Here is a 21,034-nt window from a genome sequence, read left to right on the forward strand (position 1 = left end):
GAAAAGGTCAGCTTTCATTCCAATCCCTAACAAATGCAGTGCCAAAGAATGTTCAAACTACCACACAATTGTACTCATTTCACACACTAGCAAAGTAATTCTCAAAATTCTCCAAGCCAGGCTTCAACATGTGAACCGTGAACTTCCAGATGTTTAAGCTGGATTTAGAAAAGGCAGAGGAACCAGGGATCAAATTGCCAACATCTGTTGAATCATCGAAAAAGCAAGAGAGTTCCAGAAAAACATCTACTTCTGCTTTATTGACTATGCCAAAGCCTTTGACTGTGTGGATCACAAGAAACTGTGGAAAATTCTGAAAGAGATCGGAATATCAGACCACCTGACCTGCCTCTTGAGAAACCTGTATGCAGGTCAGGAAGCAACAGTTAGAACTGGACACGGAACAACAGATTGATTCCAAATAGGAAAAGGAGTACATCAAGGCTGTATATTGTCACCTTGCTTATTTAAATTACATGTAGAGTACATCATGAAAAATGCTGGACTGGATGAAGAACAAGCTGGAATCAAGATTGCTGGGAGAAATATCAATAACCTCAGATACGCAGATGATACCACCCTTATGGAAGAAAGTGAAGAAGAACTAAAGAGCCTCTAGATGAAAGTGAAAGAGAAGAGTGCAAAGTTGGCTTAAAGCTCAACATTCAGAAAACTAAGATCATGGCATCTGGTTCTATCACTTGATGGGAAATAGATGGGGAAACAATGGGAACCGTGAAAGATTTTATTTTTTTGGGCTCCAAAATCACTGCAGATGTTGACTGCAGCCATGAAATTAAAAGATGTTTGCTCCTTGGAAGAAAAGTTATGACCAACCTAGAGAGTATATTAAAAAACAGAGACATTACTTTTCCAACAAAGGTCCATCTAGTCAAAGCTATGGTTTTTCCAGTAGCCATGTATGGATGTGAGAGTTGGACCATAAAGAAAGCTGAGCACTGAAGAATCGATGGTTTTGAACTGTGGTATTGGAGAAGACTCTTGAGAGTCCCTTGGATGGCAAGGGGATTCAACCAGTCCATCTTAGAGGAAATCAGTCCATATTCATTGGAAGGACTGATGATGAAGCTGAAGCTCCAATACTTTGGCTATCTGATGCGAAGAACTGACTCACTGGAAAAGACCCTGTTGCTGAGAAAGATTGAGGGCGGGAGGAGAAGGGGATGACAGAGGATGAGATGGTTGGATGGCATCATTGACTCAATGGACATGAGTTTGAGTAAGCTCTGGGAGTTGGTGATGGACAGGGAAGCCTGGCATGCTGCAGTTCATGGGGTTGCAAACAGTCAGACTCGACTGAGCAACTGAACTGAACTGAACGTGCCTTGAGGGTCCTGGAGTAAAATGTGGTGTGAAACACTTTCAGTGGTCGATGCTCCAGTTGGAACAATATTGAGAAACACTGTAGTTGTGGCTAAAAGCAGCTGAACCAGCTTTGGGTTCACTTGCTTTCATAAATCTTTGTTTCCTTTTTTGTTTTGTCCTAATTCCTCCTGCTACTAAATAATCCCATTTCCTATCTTTGGACCCATTCTTTCATTTTCTGTTTGTTTTAAGATCTATGGGACATTCATCCTCAATGAACTCAAGTAAGAAATTCTTAATATATGAAGATATAATTCTTTCAAAAAATTGGCATTGACCAAAATCTTCTGTCCTCATTAGAGAAGGACCACTTAACAAATATGGAGAAGCTGATGGAGGCCCAGAGAACAAGAGGGAAGGAAAGTGAAGAGGAGGTTAGGATATGGAGAGGTAGGTTATATCCATTACATGCTCAGCCTGGTGTTGGTATCTTAACTGTCCACAAGAGAGTAGGCTTGATTCTTCTTGCTGTATGCTAATACTGTGCTAAATGCTTTACATTCTGTATCTGTGTAATCTCTGCCATACCCCAACAAGGTAGAAACTATTATTACCACCATTTTACAGATGGAGTAACTGAGTCTCAGAAGGATTAAGAACTTGCTCGAGGTCAACACTAGTAAGTGAAAGAAAGAAAGAAAGTGCCTCAGTCATGTCTGACTTTTTGTGACCCCATGGACTATACAGTGCTTGGAATTCTCCAGGCCAGAATAGTGGAGTGGGTAGGCTTTCCCTTCTCCAGGGGATCTTCCCAACCCAGGGATTGAACCCAGGTCTCCTGCATTGCAGGCAGATTGTTTACCAGCTGAGCCACAAGGGAAGCCCAGTAAGTGAAAGAGCCAGGACTTAAATTCAGCTAGCTTCACTCTAGAACCTGCTTTCTCAACCAGTATCCAGGCTTCAGCTCTGCAGAGAGGTGACAAACAGTTCTTTAGACACCACAAAAAGATGAAATACATTAACGTAGAATTTCAGAGGTGAAACCATAAGGTCTGGATAGGGCCTTGAAACTGATAACAGTCCTTATATGACCCTGGGATCTTCTGATTTGCAATCAGAAGGCTTATTATTTCTAAATAAATAAATATATAACTGAAAATTTACAGTCAAACTCAAGCTATATTTTGCTTAGCAACTGAACCAAAATAATAAAGCTCTTCTCTATGAATAAGAAGAGAAATACCTGTTCTCTAACAGAGTTCATAAATCTGCCTTTAGTATAAATTTTGCAAACAACATTAAAGAGAGACTTCTGGAGCAGAGCCAAGTCTTTGCAAACCCACTTTAACTTTGTGCTTCATAATGTGCGGCTCTGACCTTCCAAGGAAACTGTAAAGGACCATTTTGTGCCTTCTATCTTTTCTTATTCTCTATCCCCAGTCTTCTTAATTACATTTTCACATGAACTCTATAGCAGTAAATGAAGCCAGGTTCACTCAATATTTCTATTCAATCTTCTCAGAAAATTGGTTCTGTTTTCTTTGGGCAATCTATAGGCAGTTTCTTATGTGCTTCCATACCATTCTGATAATGTATTTCCCCAGCCATTTTTCTTCTTATTTTTTTTTTTTTAAGACAAAACTTTCCTGAGTCATCCAAATCCATCACACTATTTTAAAACTTAGTTATCCCTGTTTGTTTAGGCTGGAGGAGCCCAGGGGAGAATACCGTTGTCCGTTTTCTCTAAGCCAGTGCCGCCTGCCTGATAAGTGTTAAACTTCTGACTGGGTTTCAGTCACTTTGCAATAAAATATTTCCAGTACTTGTCCCCACCAGCAGAAAGTCAAAGCCTGCCATTTCCTTGGCTTTTCAGTTTGACAGATGGACGTGCATATCTGTGTGGCACTCTGAGTTCCTGGGTTCAGGGTGTCTCCACAGGTCATTCCATTATTTTCCTTTTTCACTCACAGTAGTAACCCTTTTAAACTGTGCCTTTCAGTATTCCATTTGCTGAGGAAATTGAGCTTCTCCTGGATCTCTTGATTGAAAGGGTACTTTTAAGAGGATTAGTGCTGATAGATAAGAAAGGAAAAATGATTTCTTCTCCCCCCCCTCTTTTAACAGTCCCAGGTTAGCTTTCCAAATAAAATTATGGATTTGTATAAAAACTATCCAGCCAATTTTAAAAGTAAAACATTAGCCACTCCAATGGAACAGAAACAATATACTCACAATATGTTTAGTAAACTATTATTCACATGAAAGCTTTCCTGATGAAGTGGATGGGGTGAGTGTAAATGACCCAACACCATGTGGTAAAATATTTTCATAAATTTGGCTTCAGAATGTAACTTTTAAGTGGGAGAAGAGGAACAAGAAACAACAGGGAGCATATCTGTAAACGACTAAGAAACTATCAGTGTGGAGACGACTGGCCCACATCACACACGTCTGGCAGAAGCATGTGTCCAGCTCATGAGTGGCTCCCGCAGCAGGGCCACCTCGGAGGACATCTCATTAGATACAGCTCATTTCTCATTCAGTCTCTAAGTCTGCAGTCCCATTTGGTTCAGCATCGACTGACATCAAATCACAGAATTTTACATGATTGCATTAACAGATGGTACAAACAAAATAAACCTGGCAATTTTAATCAGAGAATATTTGAAAGTCTGTTTTGAGCAGGAAATTTTTTCGGAAGAAATGTTTATGTTTTTGGAGAGCGGCAGTGAGCCCTTGAAAAGCTGAAAGTCTCTGATTGTGCTGAGCTGGATTGCAAACAGGGTGACAGTTTCTTCTCATGCCCCCTTCCTGGGCATCTGTAGCTGGCCTATACAAAAGCAAGGGTCATCTTGCTCTTGGATGAGTACCGAGTTCAGTGTCCACAGACCATCTGAACTCTGACCTCACTGTGGTACATTTCAGCAAAGACACAGACAGACTGCAAACAGGGGAAAGCTGCGTTTTTGTGTATCACCTAGAGATAAAAAGAAGTACGGTGTTTCACCTCCTAGCTGTAAGGCAGAAATCATAGCTATTGATTCAAGGAGAGACTGCAGGTAAGAGAGGAGAAATGAAAATACACTTTTTATTCCAAACTTTGTAAGTGGTCTCCAGCAGAGCATTTTGCTTTCCTGAGCCTTACTTCCCTGCTGTGCAAAAACAGCCGCCACCATTTCATACATGTTTCTGCTTCTCTAGTGAATCATCTATAAATTCAATGAATTCAATGGTGAATTGGCTGTGCTTCAAATTCCTGGATTTCAGGTCTCATTAAATTTTGAGTTTTTAGCTATATTTTCCATAATTACCTTACCAGGATTAGGACTGACAGTCTACAGCAGAAATGACAGATGTCATCAAAGTCATCTTTGAATAATAGTTCCTGCTTTCTTTTTTCTCAGTCCATTCAAATATTTCAAAAGATGCAAGGAAGAAAAACCCAAAAACATTGCTTGGAAGTTTCTTGTTGCCTTTACTCTGTTCAGTGCTTGGCCACCAAGTGGAGCCTGTGGTTCAGCTACACAGATAAGGGTGCTTGTTGCTAAGACTGAAGCAAAAGGATGTGTGGCAGAATAAATTTTCTAAATCAAATAAAATCAAAACAAATTACACTCATAAGCAAAATCTTCAAAATAACATTTGGAGCAGAAAGACATTTATTTCTTCTTCCTTGGTTCAACACAGTTTTTAGATAAAAATTTAATTACACGGGAAGTCAGGAAGAAATTGTCCCAAGATTTGTGTTGTCTGAGAATCATTATTTTTTCTTTAGTGTCTTGTCCTTGTTTTTCTTAGATTTTTGTTCCTCTTAATCACATTTTCTTCAAGTTGATTAAGTAAGGAGCAGAGCTAGATTGGGGGGTATTGATATTTCCATTTTTAAAATCAAAATTAATAAAGTCTAGCTGGCCAAATCGTTTTCATCTAACACAATTTGCCTACAATCAGAGTGTGCCACTGGTTGACGAGGTGATCTCAGTTTATATTAATGTCTTCAAAAGACTTACTTTTTAATTTTCTAGGGAATCTGTTGGAGATATCTTCAGGATCTCAACACACAATTCAACTACGGGGAGCATTATTGGTGAACATCAAATTATTTTGACGTTCGCTTCTTATGAAGATATTCCTAAATCGGATAGATTACGTTGGGAAGGGGGAATCCATACATTTTACCCACAAGGAACATCACATTTAGACTAGAAAGAACAATGGCTCTTAGTTGCTATGAGCAAGATCAATATAAGAAAACCAATTACATTCCTATATAGCAATAATAGACAATTATCTTTTCTAATAGAGATCCCATTTATAAAAGCAATAAAAATTACGAGGCAGTCATTTGTTCAGATATGTATTTGGCAGGCCTATTCTCTGCCAAGAATTCTTCTAAATACTCCATCCAGGCCAGTGAATTAAGTGGTGGGGTAAGAGGAGAGCGCCAATGTTTGTGACGGTGGCGGTGTAACGTGTTTTATTTTGTTTATGACCCAAAACCTTGATAAATCAGTGCCTTGTCTAGTCAGTCTGAAGACGATCACACTGTGGAATAAAGACACACAGAGCAGGTTAGGGCACTGACAGGTGCTATGAAGAGCAGGAGCTGTGTGCAGTGTTAAGTACGGTGGTCAGGGCAGGCCTTTTCAAGTAGTGAGATTGAGCAAAGGCAGGCAGGAAGTGAGGGGACGAGCCAAGGGAGCCTCTGGAGAAACAATTTTCCAGGTGGAGGGCACAGCTGGAGGCTTTCAGGTGTGAGTCTTCCTGCTGGGCTGGAGAAACAGCAAGAAGGCAGGGTGATAGAGCTGAGCACCCCACGGAGGAAGCAGGAAGAGAAGCACAGTGGGTGCTGAGTGGGGGGATCCAGAGGCAGGGGCTTGTAAACACTGAAATCTTTTATTCTGAGAAAAGTTGAAGCTGTTGGAAGCCTTGGTGCTTAGGATCTGATTTAATTAAAAAATAAAATAAGCACAGGGCTGTCATTTGAGAATGCTTTGGGGGTGGAGGGGTGCAAGGAGGCATGCACAGTGATTCCTGAGGAAACTACTACAATTAGCCAGGCAAAGATGGAGGTGGGTCATTCCCCAGGACCACAGTGGAGGTCATGAGAAATGACAGGCTATTCTAGATCTGCTTGGACGACATGACCCAGGTGATTTCCTGTGAGTGAGAGGAAGAACAAGACTCTTTGACCTGAGTGACTGAAAGGACTGAATTGCCCTTGACTGCAATGTACAAAGCTACACAGAAGACATTTTTGAGTGTGAAGAAGAAAAATTCGGTCTATGACATCCTCTGGATCCTCTCTGGAAATAATGTGCTTAAGCTCCTGCAGTCAGTACTCACCACTGACCTTTAGACACACATGTACACACGTGTGCATGGATATACACTCACACAAACTCACATTCCATTAGCAAATACTCTCACAGATTTCTCCCGAATGTACCCTAAGCCTTTTAGACCAGAACAGTCTATCCAAAAGGACTGTGAAAAAACAGAGATATCAAGTTGCCTAGAAGCAAAATAAGATCCCAAACCTAAAAAAGCAACAAGAAGCTAAATACTCAGAAGCTTCAAATACATTTTTAAATGTGCAGATATGTGGGTAACATACACAACCAGTGGTTCTTCTTGTTCTCGGAATGCAGAAGCAAAATGCGTGCAAACATCAGCTACCATAAAGGTTAAGTGATGCCGCGCCTCAATCCCAGACAGCAGGAACGGCACAAAGAAGGAGCAAAACCCTTGACGGATATACCCATTTGGTTTTCAAGAGTACTACATAGTGACAGGTAACAAGCCACAGGACGTTTTGTGATCAAACAAAGTTCATACCAGTATAATTTCCCTTTACTGTTTCCCTTTACTTTGCAGATAATTCATTCAGGGTGAGAGGTGCCTAACCCTTTCTGATTATTCCCTAAAAGTCCCCTTGTGAGTTTTTCCTCCAAGTCTTTCTCAGTCTGGGTTCCCAGTTACTTACTGAACGTGGTGGTTTAGTCGCTAAGTCGTGTCCAACTCTTGCGACCCCATGGACTGTGGCCCGCCAGGCTCCTCTGAGCGTGGGATTCTCCAGCAAGAATACTGGAGTGCATTGCCATTTCCCTCTCCAGAGGAATCCTCCCGATCCAGGAATCGAACCCTGGTCTCCTGCATTACAGGCAGACTCTTCACCAACTGAGCTATGAGGGAAGCCCAAATGTCATGGTAGGTTCTGAACGAATGGATAAATGAACACATGGATGAATGAGTGAATGAATTAATGAATGAAAGCAATGTAGTTTTGGAACAAATATAACTTTCTTTTCCCAGAACTTTGTTTACCCCTCAGAGGTATTAGATGTAAACTGTGAATATTTTATGGAATTACAAACAGGTTCTGAGAAAAACTCAAATCTAAAAGGATTATTTAGTTATTAGACATATGTTCTCATATTATTCATATAAGAATAAAAATAAGTCTCTTTATCACTTAGATACAGAGTCTAAAAACATCAAACTCATAGAAATAGAGTAGAAAAGTGATCGCCAGGGGCTGGGGAGGAGGAAATAAGGAGACAATGGTAAGAGAAAACAAACTTCCATCTATAAGATGAGTAAGTTCTGAGAATCTAATGTAAAACATGGTGACTACAGTTAACACTGTACTATACAACTGAAATTTGCTAAGAGTACATTAAACTATATAATTAAAACAACGATAAATATGGTGATGGATGTGTAAATTAACTAGATGGGGGAATCCTTTCACAATGTTACGTACGTGTAAGAAATCAGTATGACAAACATTGTAAGTATCTTACCATTTTGTGTCAGTTATATCTCAATAAAACTGAGTTCCACAGGAACTTCTAACAAGAAGACTGGAGTTGAGAAAAGACATAAGAATTGGAGATCTTTTAAAAGGTCCAGAAATCATTAAGATAAACCCTATATTATCATTGTGGGATTGGATAACTTCATACAAGCAAAATATGAAATATAAAAGGAGCCGAATTTTAAGCATTATATGTAAAGGGAGAATGGAAGAAGAGATGGCATTGGAAAAGGTTTAGAAGGAGCCAACAGACAGATGGGAGAACCAGAGAAGGTGGTGTCTCAGGCACCAAGGGCACAGAGTGCTTCAAGCCATCTGTTACTTGAGAAAGAACAGCTTTTCCCAATACGTGTAAAGGATTAGTGGGCGGGGAGGTCAAGGGAAGCAGATGAAGCAGTTGTATTCATTTTCTAGGGTTCATGTAACAGTACAGTTGACCTTTGAGTAGGATGGGTTTGAACTACAAGGATCTGCTTATATACAGATTTTTTTTCAGTACACATACTAATATCTTTATGATCTGTGGTTGGTTGACTCTGTGGATGTGGTATCCATGGATATGGAGGGCTGATTGAGAGACTTGAGCATCCATAGATTTTGGTATCTGTAGGGGTATCTTGGAAGAACCAGTCCTCCATGGATACTGAAGGACATGTATACAAAAAACTCCGTGAATTGAACAACAGAAACTTATCCTGTCACAGTCCTGGAGGTTCAGTTCAATTCAGTTCAGTTGCTCAGTTGTGTCCAACTCTTTGTGACCCCATGAACCTCAGCACGCCAGGCCTCTCTATCACCAACTCCTGGAGTTTACCCAAACCCATGTCCATTGAGTTGGTGATACCATGCAGCCATCTCATCCTCTGTCGTTCCCTTCTCCTCCTGCCCTCAATCTTTCCCAGCATCAGGGTCTTTTCAAATGAGTCAGCTCTTCACATCAGGTGGCCAAGTATTGGAGTTTCAGCTTCAACCTCAGTCCTTCCAATGAACACCCAGGACTGATCTCCTTTAGGATAGACTGGTTGGATCTCCTTGCAGTCCAGGACTCTCAAGAGTCTTCCCCAATACCACAGTTCAAAACCATCAAATATTTGGCGCTCAGCTTTCTTTATAGTGCAACTCTCACATCTATACACGACCACTGGAAAAACCATAGCCTTGACTAGATGGACCTTTGTTAGGAGTCTGAAATCAAGGTGTCAACAGTATTGTTTCCTTCTCAGGGCTGTGAGGATATAATCTGTTTCAGGCAGCTCTCTTGGCCACGTAGATGGCTATCTTCTCCTTTTGTTCCTTCATATCATCTTCTCTCTATGTATGTCTGCCTCTGTGTTCAAATTGCCCCTTTTGATAAGTCATATTGAATTAGGGTCCACTCTAATAACCTCATCTTAACCAATTACATAGGCAATAACTCTATTTCCAAAAAAAATCACATTCTGAGAGACCAGGGGTTAGGACTTCACTGTGTAAATGTTGGTGGATCTGATGCAACCTATCAGAATAGTCACAAAAAGGTGGAATAATGTCATAAAGGTTGAGCAGCAATGCTTGTTTTGTATTTTGTGAGAGACTAAAATGTAATAGAAAGAAGAGAAGGAGTGACTGAATATGAGGTATTAAGAATGAAGAGAGATACAAAATGAAGAGGTTGGAAAGGTGGGGTTTAGAAGAATGGATAAAGGCTTAAATTTGGAAAAGTGAGAAATGAGAAATACATTTGGAGAAGAGAAATAGAATAAGAGACAAAAAGAACAGGGAAGAAAAGAATCAAGAGGTTTCACTTTGTATGACTCAGTGACTGTGAAGTTAGGTAAAGGCTGGATGAGAATTTTAAGAGACTGAAAGATTCAAACTGGTTGTTACGGGGACAAAGCAGGGAATTAACAGCTAATAAAGTGCTTCCCTGGTGGCTCAGATGGTAAAGAAACTGCCTGTAATGCGGGAGACCTGGGTTTGATCCCTGGGTCAGGAAGATCCCCTGGAGAAGGGAATGGCTACCCACTCTAGTATTCTTGCCTCAAAAAATTCCATGGACAGAGGAGCCTGGAAGATTACAGTCCAGCAGGTATCAAAGAGTCAAACACAACTAAGTGACTAACTTTCACTTCCCCACTTTCAAAGAAGAGAATTTATAAGGATGAATGATAATAGATTATTTACTTTTTAAATAGATCTAACCCAGAAAAAGTGTACTAACTGTTTCATCTTCTTTGAGAAGCAGGAAGATGGGTGATTCTTCTTTGAGAAGAAGAGAAAATGGGTGACTGAATTTACTTACAAATAGCCTTTTTTCATGCTGAATGGTATAAAGAGGGAAGACCAAAAACTGGTGAAAGGAAAGCAGAGTAGGATGAGAGCACTTTGGGTAATGCCATAAAAACAAGTGTGGCCACAGGAGTGGAAAGGTGAAGTGAAGGCCTTTGGAGTAAAGAATGTCACAGAAATCTAAGGTCACTGAACTGAATATCACCAAATGGATGCTAAGTTAGCACAGAAAGATTATAACGATTTAAGGTATGACTGTATTAAGACATGCTTCCCTGATAGCTCCAGTAGTAAAGAATCTGCCTGCCAATGCTGGAGGTGCAGGTTCAATCCCTGGGTAAGAAGATCCCCTGGAGAAGGAAATGGTAACCCAATCCAGCATTCTTGGCTGGGAAATCCCATGGACAGAGGAGCTCGGTGGGCTTATAGTCCATGTGGTTGCAAAAGAGTCGGACACGTCTGAGCGACTAAACAACATATTAAGACATAATAACATGGCTCCTCAGGTGTCCACCTCAAATAGATTCAACTTCACTATTATTACCATGATAGTAATATTACCTTGAGTTAGAATAGTAACTTTACGAAGCCATGCTTTGTGGAAATTTTTATTTAACGGCTAACAAAAGACAAGAAAGAGGAGAAGAAAAAGAAAATATAGGAAGAATGTTTATAAAAGTCATAACAAAAAAAAACAGAAAAAAATTCTAAGCATTTGAACTTAATGAGCTGATAAAGGTTTCATAAGAAGGTGACAGCCGGTAGGTTTGAACCTAGTGATCATAGAGTACAATATTCTTTATTTGCTTTCTTAATTCATCCCCTTAGATGGCCATAAACATTTCTGAGAAAGTTTCTCAGTTAAATTTCCCTTGGAAATGAAAGTCCACAGTTCACTGAGCTTTAAATTAACCCAGAAGTTAAGGCTCACGTATGGTTACAAAGTGAAAAATCCCATCATTTTATAGATTTTCCCCATGCTTGCAGGCAAATTCAATACTATTTATACATATTTTGCCTGCTAGTAATTAAATTGTTTCTAATTTATGTTCTGTGAAAAATGACATCTGCTTTTAATTGGGAAGTTCATTAAAAAATCAGACAAGTAAAACAAATTATTCACTAAAATGAAGACAGAGGAATTGAAATGCACTAATGCAGGTGTCTCTACTGTTTGAAGATTCAGTTAATTTCTGCCTTGAGACCTTTCAGATTCAGACTCCATTTTATTTTTTAAATTAGATGAAACATTATAAAAGTAACAAACACTTCTTCATTTTGTAGACTTTCCTTATAATCATCAGAGATGATGTCAGCTGATTAACTGAAGCAATATATTTTTAGGTGGTTATACCATTTCTTTTGCATGCCTTCAGTAAAAGAATTTGGGGATGTAATTGAAGTTCAAATAGAAGAATAGTCAGCTTCTTTATTGAGGTTAATAAATACCACAGTGAGAAGAAAACAGCTAACAATGATTGTGAAATGCTTTGAAACAATTTGGACCACCTGGGAACTATAAATATATGAACTCTAGATATTTCTACACACTTCCTGAACCACCTAAGAGACCTACAAGCAGCTCCTTTTGTACAAAATAGTTCAGGAAAGTGCTATTTCTGTGGAAAGATTTCTATTTTTAAAAAGGAACAATCAAATTTTAAATGCTTCTCTTTTGATCTTCAATTACCTGAGTAATAAATGCAAGCAACAAAAATAAACCAACTTTTAAGCTCAGAAATCATGTCCACACCTAAAGAAACACAAAGGTTTATTTAGACTTACATCTTTCAAGTTCTTACAACGTCCCAATACTTCAACTCCATCACTTAAACTCCCTTTCATTCTACTGCAGTTCTCTCCTTCATAACGTGTGTCACCCAAAGGGTAGTCCAGAGACTGATAGCATCAATATTACATTGAAATTTGTTAGAAATGCAGATACTCAAGTCTCAGTCCAGATCTCACGAATGACAATATGCATTTTAACATCCCTGGGTATTTCATGAATATACTTAAGTTTTAGTTTTAGCTGTGGTCTCAAATACAGTGAAAGAAAGTCTTTTTACCATTAGATAGATGGACAAGAGACAAATTATTATGGAAGGGGAAATTAACAGATTATATGACCTTATGTATAGAAAATTTTAAGGTGTTCTACGAAAAACTTTTAGAGCTATTAAATTAATTCAGCAGAGTTTCAGGGTACAATATTAACACAAAAAAATCACTGTCCCTCTATAGACTATAAATGAATAATTTGAAAAGGAAAGGAAGAAAAACCTTCATTTACAATAGGATCAAAAAGAATAAAACACTTAAGAATAAATTTAAGGGGATGCAAGATCCATATGCTGAAAATGATTAGAAAAAAACAAACAAACAAAAAAAACAACTACTGGAAAAGTTAAGCAGACCTAAGTAAGTGGAAAGGTATCCTGTGGTCATAGATTAGAAAACCTAATGTTAAAAAGACAATACTCTCAAAGTTATCTACAAATTCCTATTAGAATTGCAATGGCCTCTTTTTTAAGAATGGCAAAGTAGATTCTAACATGTAGAACAGCAAGAGACCCCTGAATAACCATAACAATCTTTGAAAAGAACAAAGTTAGAGAACTCAGTTTCAAATCTTACTACAAAAACTACAGTAATAAAACAGTGTGGCACTGGCATAAGGGCAGACATATAGGTCAATGAAATAGAAGTGAGAGTTCAGAAATAAACCTATGCATTTGTGGCCAGTTAGTCTCAATAAGGATGCCAAGACTATTCAATGGAGAAAGAACAGTCCCTTCAACAAATTGTGCTGGAATAACAATATCTGCGTGTAAAGAATGGCCCTTTCTTTACATCATATATATAAATTAGCTCAAAATGGAGCAAAACCTAAATGTAAGTGCTAAAGCCACAAAATTATTAGAAAAAAACACAGGAATAAATCTTCATGACCTTGGATCTGTCAATAGTTTCATAGCTTTGACATCAAAAGCAAAAGCAAGAAAATTAAAAATAGATAACCTGGACTTTCTCAAAATTAAAAACTTTTGTTCATCAAAGCATGCTACAGGCAAAGGGGATGAATAAACATTTCTTCAAAGAAGATATTCAAATAGTCATGAAAAGATCTTCAACATCATGAGTTTTTAGCTATTTGTTGTTTAGTCACTAAGTCATATCCAACTCTTTTGCGACCCCATGGACTGTAGCCTGCCCAGCTCCTCTGTCCCTGGGATTTCCCAGGTAAGAATACTGGAGTGGGTTGCTAGTCCCTTCTCCAGGGGATCTTTCCAGCCCAGGGATCAAACCCATGTCTCCTGCATTATCAGGCAATTCTTTACCGCTGAACCACGTATTAGCTATTAGGGAAATACAAATAAAAATACCGCAATTGGATAGTACTTCACATACACACTAGGATGTCTAGGCAAAAAAAATTTTTAACATAAGAACAAGATCATAAAGTAAGTTTTGGCAAGGATGCAAAGTTTAAAGCACTGTACATGGTGGGGACTATACATGTGTTCCCATGATGGTGGGAACACAAAATGGTGCAGCTGCTATGCAAAATAGTATAGTGATTCCTCAACAAATTAAATGTAGTATATTTATACAGTAGATTATTCCATCATAAAAAGTAATAATGCATCAATACAGGCTACAATATCGATGGACCTTGAAAACATACTAACAAAGAAATCAGACACAAAAGGCCATTTGAATGATTCCATTTATGACATATCCAGAATAAGTAAGTCCATGGAAAGTTGACTAATGATCATCAAGGGCAGGCAGAGAGAGGAATAAATTGTTTAATGGGTATGGTGTTCCTCTTTAGGGCCATAGAAATATTCTGTAGCTAGATAATGGGACAGTTACACAACACTGTGAATTTACTAAATGTCACTAAAGGTAAGATTTTGTTATATTTATTTTATCATCTTTTTTTATTAAGCCTCTATTATGTTGTGCTTGTGTGAGGCATCATGCTAAGTACTAGTGTATGAGAATACAACTAATACTCAATATACAACACCTGCATGAATTAGGTACAGTTATTACCCTCTTTCACAAAAAGGGGAACTTAGGTTCACATATACTAGAAATTTGCCCCAGAGTATATCAGAAGTAAGCAGAAATGCTAGGATTTAACTCTAGGCCCTGTGAGTGTACCATTCACTCCAGGGCCATATTTTGAGATACTATGCATTGGTGCCTCAATAATATATGCTGTATCTACACAGTTTAGTAATAAGCAATCATTAAGAAGCATACTTGAAATATGCATTTGAATAGAGAAATGCTTATGAGATGTTAATTGAAAAAACCACAGTGCAAAACAACAGATACACAATTTTGCATATAGACACACATACAGTGTATACACACACAGAATCATATACAAGTTTGGAATACTCAGTTTTTTAATATGTTTTATATCACCCTCTCATTTATATTTACATACACACACTATGAGTGATTTTAATTTTCTCTAGTTTTCAGTTCAGTTCAGTCGCTCAGTCGTGTCCGACTCTTTGCTACCCCATGAACTGCAGCATGCCAGGCCTCCCTGTCCATCACCAACTCCCAGAGTCCACCCAAACCCATGTCCGTTGAGTCAGTGATGCCATCCAACCATCTCATCCTCTGTCGTCCCCTTCTCCTCCTGCCCTCAATCTTTCCCAGCATCAGGGTCTATTCCAATGAGTCAGCACTTTGCATCAGGTGGCCAAAGTATTGGAATTTCAGTTTCAACCTCAGTCCTTCCAATGAACACCCAGGACTGATCTCCTTTAGGATGGACTGGTTTTAGGTATTTCTAATTTTTCCAAAATAAGAGTGTATTATGTAGTCAGAAAAATAAAACAGTAAACATAGTTTTAAGGAGCCACATTCTTGAGGTGGTTCTATTGATGACAATTATGTGTTTAAATTATTCAAATAAGTTTGCAAGAGACTCTGCTTTATTTCCTTATCTCATAGTTATAAGTATTTTGTAGCTTTAAGCTTGACTTTTTCCTCTTAATAAACTTTCTGTGGAACCTAAGCACTGATATTTTTTTAAATCTCCAAATAATATTATTTGAAGGAACTTGATTGAGGCCAAGATCACAAATCCAATTTATGAAATCACTCAGCAACAGCTGGAAAATATTTTCAATGACTTGGAAAATCGGATTAGATGATGAATCCTGGAAGACAGTTTTAATCTTAAAGTTGAGAAATGTGAATTCTACTATATTAAAACATTGAAGATGATGTTTCTTTATACCATTTTCAGTTTGTTTCCCTTATAAACTTCAAAGACTATTTGGTAATCAAGGACTTTATCAATAATATATACTCACCTATGAAAATTAAGGGTTTCCTGGTGGCTCAGTGGTAAAGAAACTGACTGCCAATGAAGGAGATTCAGGTTTGGTCCCTGGGTCAGGAAGGTTCTCTGGGGAAGGAAATATCAACCTGCTCCAGTATTCTTGCTAGGATAATCCCATGTACAGAGGAATCTGGTGGGCTACCATCCATGAGGTCACAGACAGACATGACTTAGCAACTGAGTATGCATACATGAAAATTAATGAGAATATGAACATACATGAAATATATGGAAAAATTCTCTAAGTCAGTGTCTTAAACTTGAGACTTTGCACATCTAATGATTTCCAGATGCTGCTGCCTAGTAACCACACCCTAAATAAGGCTTCACGTGGTCTCCTTTAAGCCTTTAAAATTGTCATTCATAACTTCTCTCTCAAAAGATATTATATCCCACCTACAGTTACTCTCATTCAAACTTCAGTTGTTTCCTGAGACCTTTTTGCCTTCAGCATCACTTCCTTCCATTCTTATCATTCAGATTTTTTCCAAGGTAATCTAAAATGCAAATTGGTTTAAGCTACTACTCCACTTACATTGTATCTCATTGCTCATCTGGTCTCGAACACAAATGCTTACAAGGGAAGGTATATGATGTAAACAACTGAAGCAAATGCAGGAGAGGAGGGCAATGAGGAATGGTGGGGACTAAGGCAAACTGAAGCACACATTCCTTTCTAAAGGAAATAGCTATTGCTGGGCTCCAGCCAAGAGTTGCTATGTCTATGTGAAAAGATGAACTTGGCATTACCAGGTTTTCCATTTTTTTAGAAGGAGCAGGAAATCTGGATTTCATTTTTGATAAAAACATCATTATCTTAAGATTGGTAGTGAATTTTTAAAAATCCTGATCCCCCAAACAAACTACATAAAATCTCCAGGCATGAGATCCAGATGCCAGTATTTTTTCAAAGCCCTTGTGTAAAGTAATTCTAATGTGTACCAACTGCAAAGGGCCTGAACTGAAGTAAGAGTGGACACTATAAAATTTGGGGATTTATAGTCCACCATGGTGGTATGAAAATGACTTTAAATTGAAGATAGCTAAACACTTAGCAGCCGCAGAAATAAGTATCACCTAAACTTAAGTGAAACCTCCTATACAGCTTCCAACGACCCCTTCCCAGGCAGTTTTATGATTAAAAGAAGACTGACACTGTGCTCAGGAAGTATGAGTTCAGCTGCCACAAACCCTCCCTCGGGATACCCCTAGCCAGGAAGAAGACAGACTGCTCATCTACCATCAAGAAGCCAAATAAAATCTTCCATATTCTCCCACTGAAGCCCTAAAAACTTTTCTTTTGAAAAATTGATCTTTGTAAAACTTTACTTTGGGCTATTTCATGAGTTTTCCGTTACTGGAACCTCCCATGTACACTATGTAAAAATAAATCTTGTCTTTACTCCTGTTAATCTGTCTATTTTCAGCTAATTTGCAGGGCCCTAAACACTGGACCCAAACTGGAAAAGCTTTCCTCCCAACAGAAGCAAATGTTGGTTGCTGAAGGCAGTTCTTGGATAAACATTATTTCTGATGTACAGAAGAAGGAATGTTTATGTCTTCTCAAAGGAGACAATAACGAAGTGTTTCTTAATATATTATTTTAATACCCCCTAAAAACAACTCTGAGCTCCAGACTTTGAATTCAAGCCTTGAGGCACCAAACTGATACAGGATAAAATCTAAGCGTATTTAAGGTGCTTAACCAAAGGGTGGTTTATAATCATCCATACCTGCTATTTCTTAACCTGTTCCATACGTAAAAGGAAAATATTTTTCATGTTTAAAGAAAGTATAATTTAATACTCATAGTTAAAATTACTCACAGTTAAAAGTTGTATTAAAATTTTTTTAGTTCATTTCTTTCCATACAGTATAAATAAAGTTTATTAAAAGATTTGAAGTTGTTATATTTTGTATTTGAATGCATTCCAGTAAGCAATGAGAGAGGGATTTTGAATGTTTATTTAAAAGGAAAATACTGAGTAGACTAACAAGCAATACAGAACAACTCACTGCTGTCCGACTTAGCTGTCAGAACAGAAAAACCTACCTTCCTCTGTGTTACCAGATTATCTATATGTGGTTCATTAATGAATCCACAGCTTGAGGCCTTATGTCTATGTTAAATCTCCTTTGAAAGAAACACTCCCCCTTCTTATCCTTATACCCCCACTCAAAAAAAAGAAAATCCAAGTGTAATATTCCACTTAACTGTGTAAGGACATAAAAAATTGGATTCTTCCTCCAACAATGAGGAATGTCATTGTTAAAAACCACAGATATAAATTTTTTGGATGTTTACACCATGGATGGGAGAGGAAACATTTCTGGAAGCACAACTAAAATGGGGGCACCTTCACAAATATCTTCTAATTGAATTATTCATGGCTCTTCCTTTCAGGTGGGGAAGGTGAGGCTGAGAGAGGTCAAGTATACCCAAGACAGCATAGTGAGTGACAGCAGGAATTCAGACTTGTTTTTTCCTATGTAAATGCAACCCAATATAGTAAACTAATCTTTATTTTTAGAAAACACGCTAGCACAGGTAGGAAGAGTTAGTAAAGATGGCTAAGGAAAATGTTTGACCAGCAAAGGTCTCTGCTGCTGCTGCTGCTAAGTCGCTTCAGTCGTGTCCGACTCTGTGCGACCCCAGAGACGGCAGCCCACCAGGCTCCCCCATCCCTGGGATTCTCCAGGCAAGAGTACTGGAGTGGGGTGCCATTGCCTTCTCCAAGCAAAGGTCTCTAGGTCCTTTCAAAAATCTGAACGTTGTAAACAGGACCAGCATCATGGGTAAGTGTCCTGTGCCACACAGCAACATTTGTTTATAAGGCCCCATGCTTGGTTTAATACTCTGCTGCTACTGTATTGAAATCTCAGTAACTTTTTGAGAAAAGCTTCCATATTTCCATTTTAAACTGGACCCTACAAATTATGTAGCTTTTCCTTCCTGCAAAGGCTGACATAGCAGAGGTAAAGTTTATAGAGAAGAACCTTCCTTGAGGGGTTAGTTCTCAGTGTCAGGGCCACATGGCTTTCTGGAGTAGAGTAAGGTCAGATGCCTTAGCCAGGAGATATGCTAGGGGACAACTTTCTCGGTGTGATGCTTTCTCTCCCCACCTGCCTGGTCATTGTTTGTCAAAGTACCTTTTCAGGAAAGAAAATCAGAGCCCCAACCCAGTACCAACCAGAGAAGATCAACAGGAAAGGACTGGACTCTGACAGGTGGACAGCTAATATATAAAAGAGAAGCAACCTGACTCTTTCTTGGTGTGCCCTCTTCAACTCTCCATCAGGTAAGCTGGGAAGAATATGGGAAATGGGTCTTTGGAACAAAGCAGGGTTCAGCGTCCAATCAGTGGGAGGTCCTCCTAGGCGTCCCCTCCTTTGTGTGTGTCTGGGGTAAAGGAGCAAACCAGAAACGGTAGAGCCCTAACACTAACAACAAGCTCTCAGAGGCATCTCCTTGTACCCTGAAGCCAATTCACCCAGAAAAGGACAAGCTGGAGCACTGGCCTTCACACCTCCCACGCCTTACCAGGTGAAGCTGCTGATATCCCAAGGGAATATTAACCCACAGGAGAAAATAACACCTGATGTACAAACTACACACGGAAATACCTACGTATGAGAACCAAGAAGTAATGCACCAGACAGACCAAAAATTTAATATATGAACAAAGCACATGTTAGGATATAAAGAAGGATATTAGATAGATGAAGCAGGAAAAAGAAAAATTATGACACAGAATCTGTGTGAGGGATTGGTCATGAAAAACCTAACAGCTGAAGTGAAGAAGTCAGCAGAAGAGCTGACCAGCGAGGAGTTCAGTAGAAGAGTCAGTGGACTAGAAGGTCAAGCATTGTAAGGAATAAAGAAATGGAAGGCAACCAACATCATGAAGGGTAGAATTAAGACACCAGTATCTATGTTCCAGGACTTTCGAAAGTTACGCTGCATCTAGCAATCACCCTAGTGAAGATCACAAAGAATTATGTAAGTGAGACGCAACCAGTGTTGTGGAAAGAAACACAAGAAATCTATGCCTTAATACAATTCATGGAGATTGAAAACATGTAACTCTGTATATATTTTAAGAATGGGAATATGTCTAAAGACATAGACTGTTAGAGTAGATGCCTATGAGAATGGGGATGTGAGGAAGATAAAGATTAAGGGAAAATAATAAAATAAACCAAGAAGCCAACCCTGAGATCTAGGATGAATCAGAGTTTGTGTAACTCTATGCTGAGGACCAAACACTTAAAAATAAATACATAAAGATAAGGATGGCTAGGTAGGTAAAAGGAGGCTAAGCCACTACTTAAAGTCACTAGCAAATCACAGAAATGCACTAAAAGGATGTTTCTTTCTTCTGGAAAGAGGGTTTAAAAAGCAGACATGAATCAGACACCCTTTTTAAATGCCAGACACTATCCTAGGTGCTGGGAATACCAAGATGACGAAGATGCTATCTCCACGTTTAAGAAATGTGGCCGTTTTTCCAGTCTAGTCCATCATTTCAACCATCTCTGAAAACGTGTTTTTCATGTTACTTTAAATTTAATAAGCATAATAGTTACTGTAATTTAAATCCTGTCTCTTTTATAAAACTAAAACTTAAAAGGGGTTTTAAGGTTATCTAGGACCACCTTCTGTGGCCTCAGAATACTCTTCTATTTTTCATCCAGCAAAGTTTACTTCTCTGTAAAGACCATGCCCTGTTAGCATGTCTTCTCTAGGGAATGGCCGTGGGTAAGGATGGCCTCTGAAACAGTTGCCCTGGGTCTACCGTCTCTGGACTGAACATTGCCCAGACCTTTAACTCTCATCACAGATAAATTGGTCTATCATTGTTTTCCCTTATTCTACCTAATTGAGGAATGATCACGCTCGCCTAACCAACCATCGTTACTCCATTCATCTGCTCAAATCCCTTCCTCTGAAAGGCCATCCTGGGTCACCCTGGGACAGTGTCATTCCCTCCTCTGCATCTACATTGACGGGGTCTTTTTCAACCCACTTGACACAGGGACCTCTGCTGTCTTGAATAACCAGTTATCTTGCCATTGGATTATCTAGTGTCACAAATTGATGACCACTGTCATCAATTTTTATCAACAAGTTATGTGTGAGCTTTCATCTCTAAATAGATATTCAATGTTTAAAAGTCTTTAAAGATGCCATTGAGATCAGGGGTTCCAAAGGCCAGCCCATAGTTGAAGGAAAATCTTACAAC

The 21,034-nt window shown here is 38.8% G+C and overlaps 1 protein-coding gene across 8 annotated transcripts in view; it reads right to left on the reverse strand.

Annotated features, from left to right (window-relative positions):
• Positions 1-21,034, reverse strand: part of CCDC141 (coiled-coil domain containing 141) — a 225,572-nt gene that overhangs the window by 100,792 nt on the left and 103,746 nt on the right. The window lies entirely within an intron of this gene.

Source organism: Bos grunniens, chromosome 2, assembly GCF_055505025.1.
Source record: "Bos grunniens cultivar Pamir isolate PY7600 chromosome 2, Bosgru_T2T1.0, whole genome shotgun sequence".
NCBI classification, from domain to species: domain Eukaryota; kingdom Metazoa; phylum Chordata; class Mammalia; order Artiodactyla; family Bovidae; genus Bos; species Bos grunniens.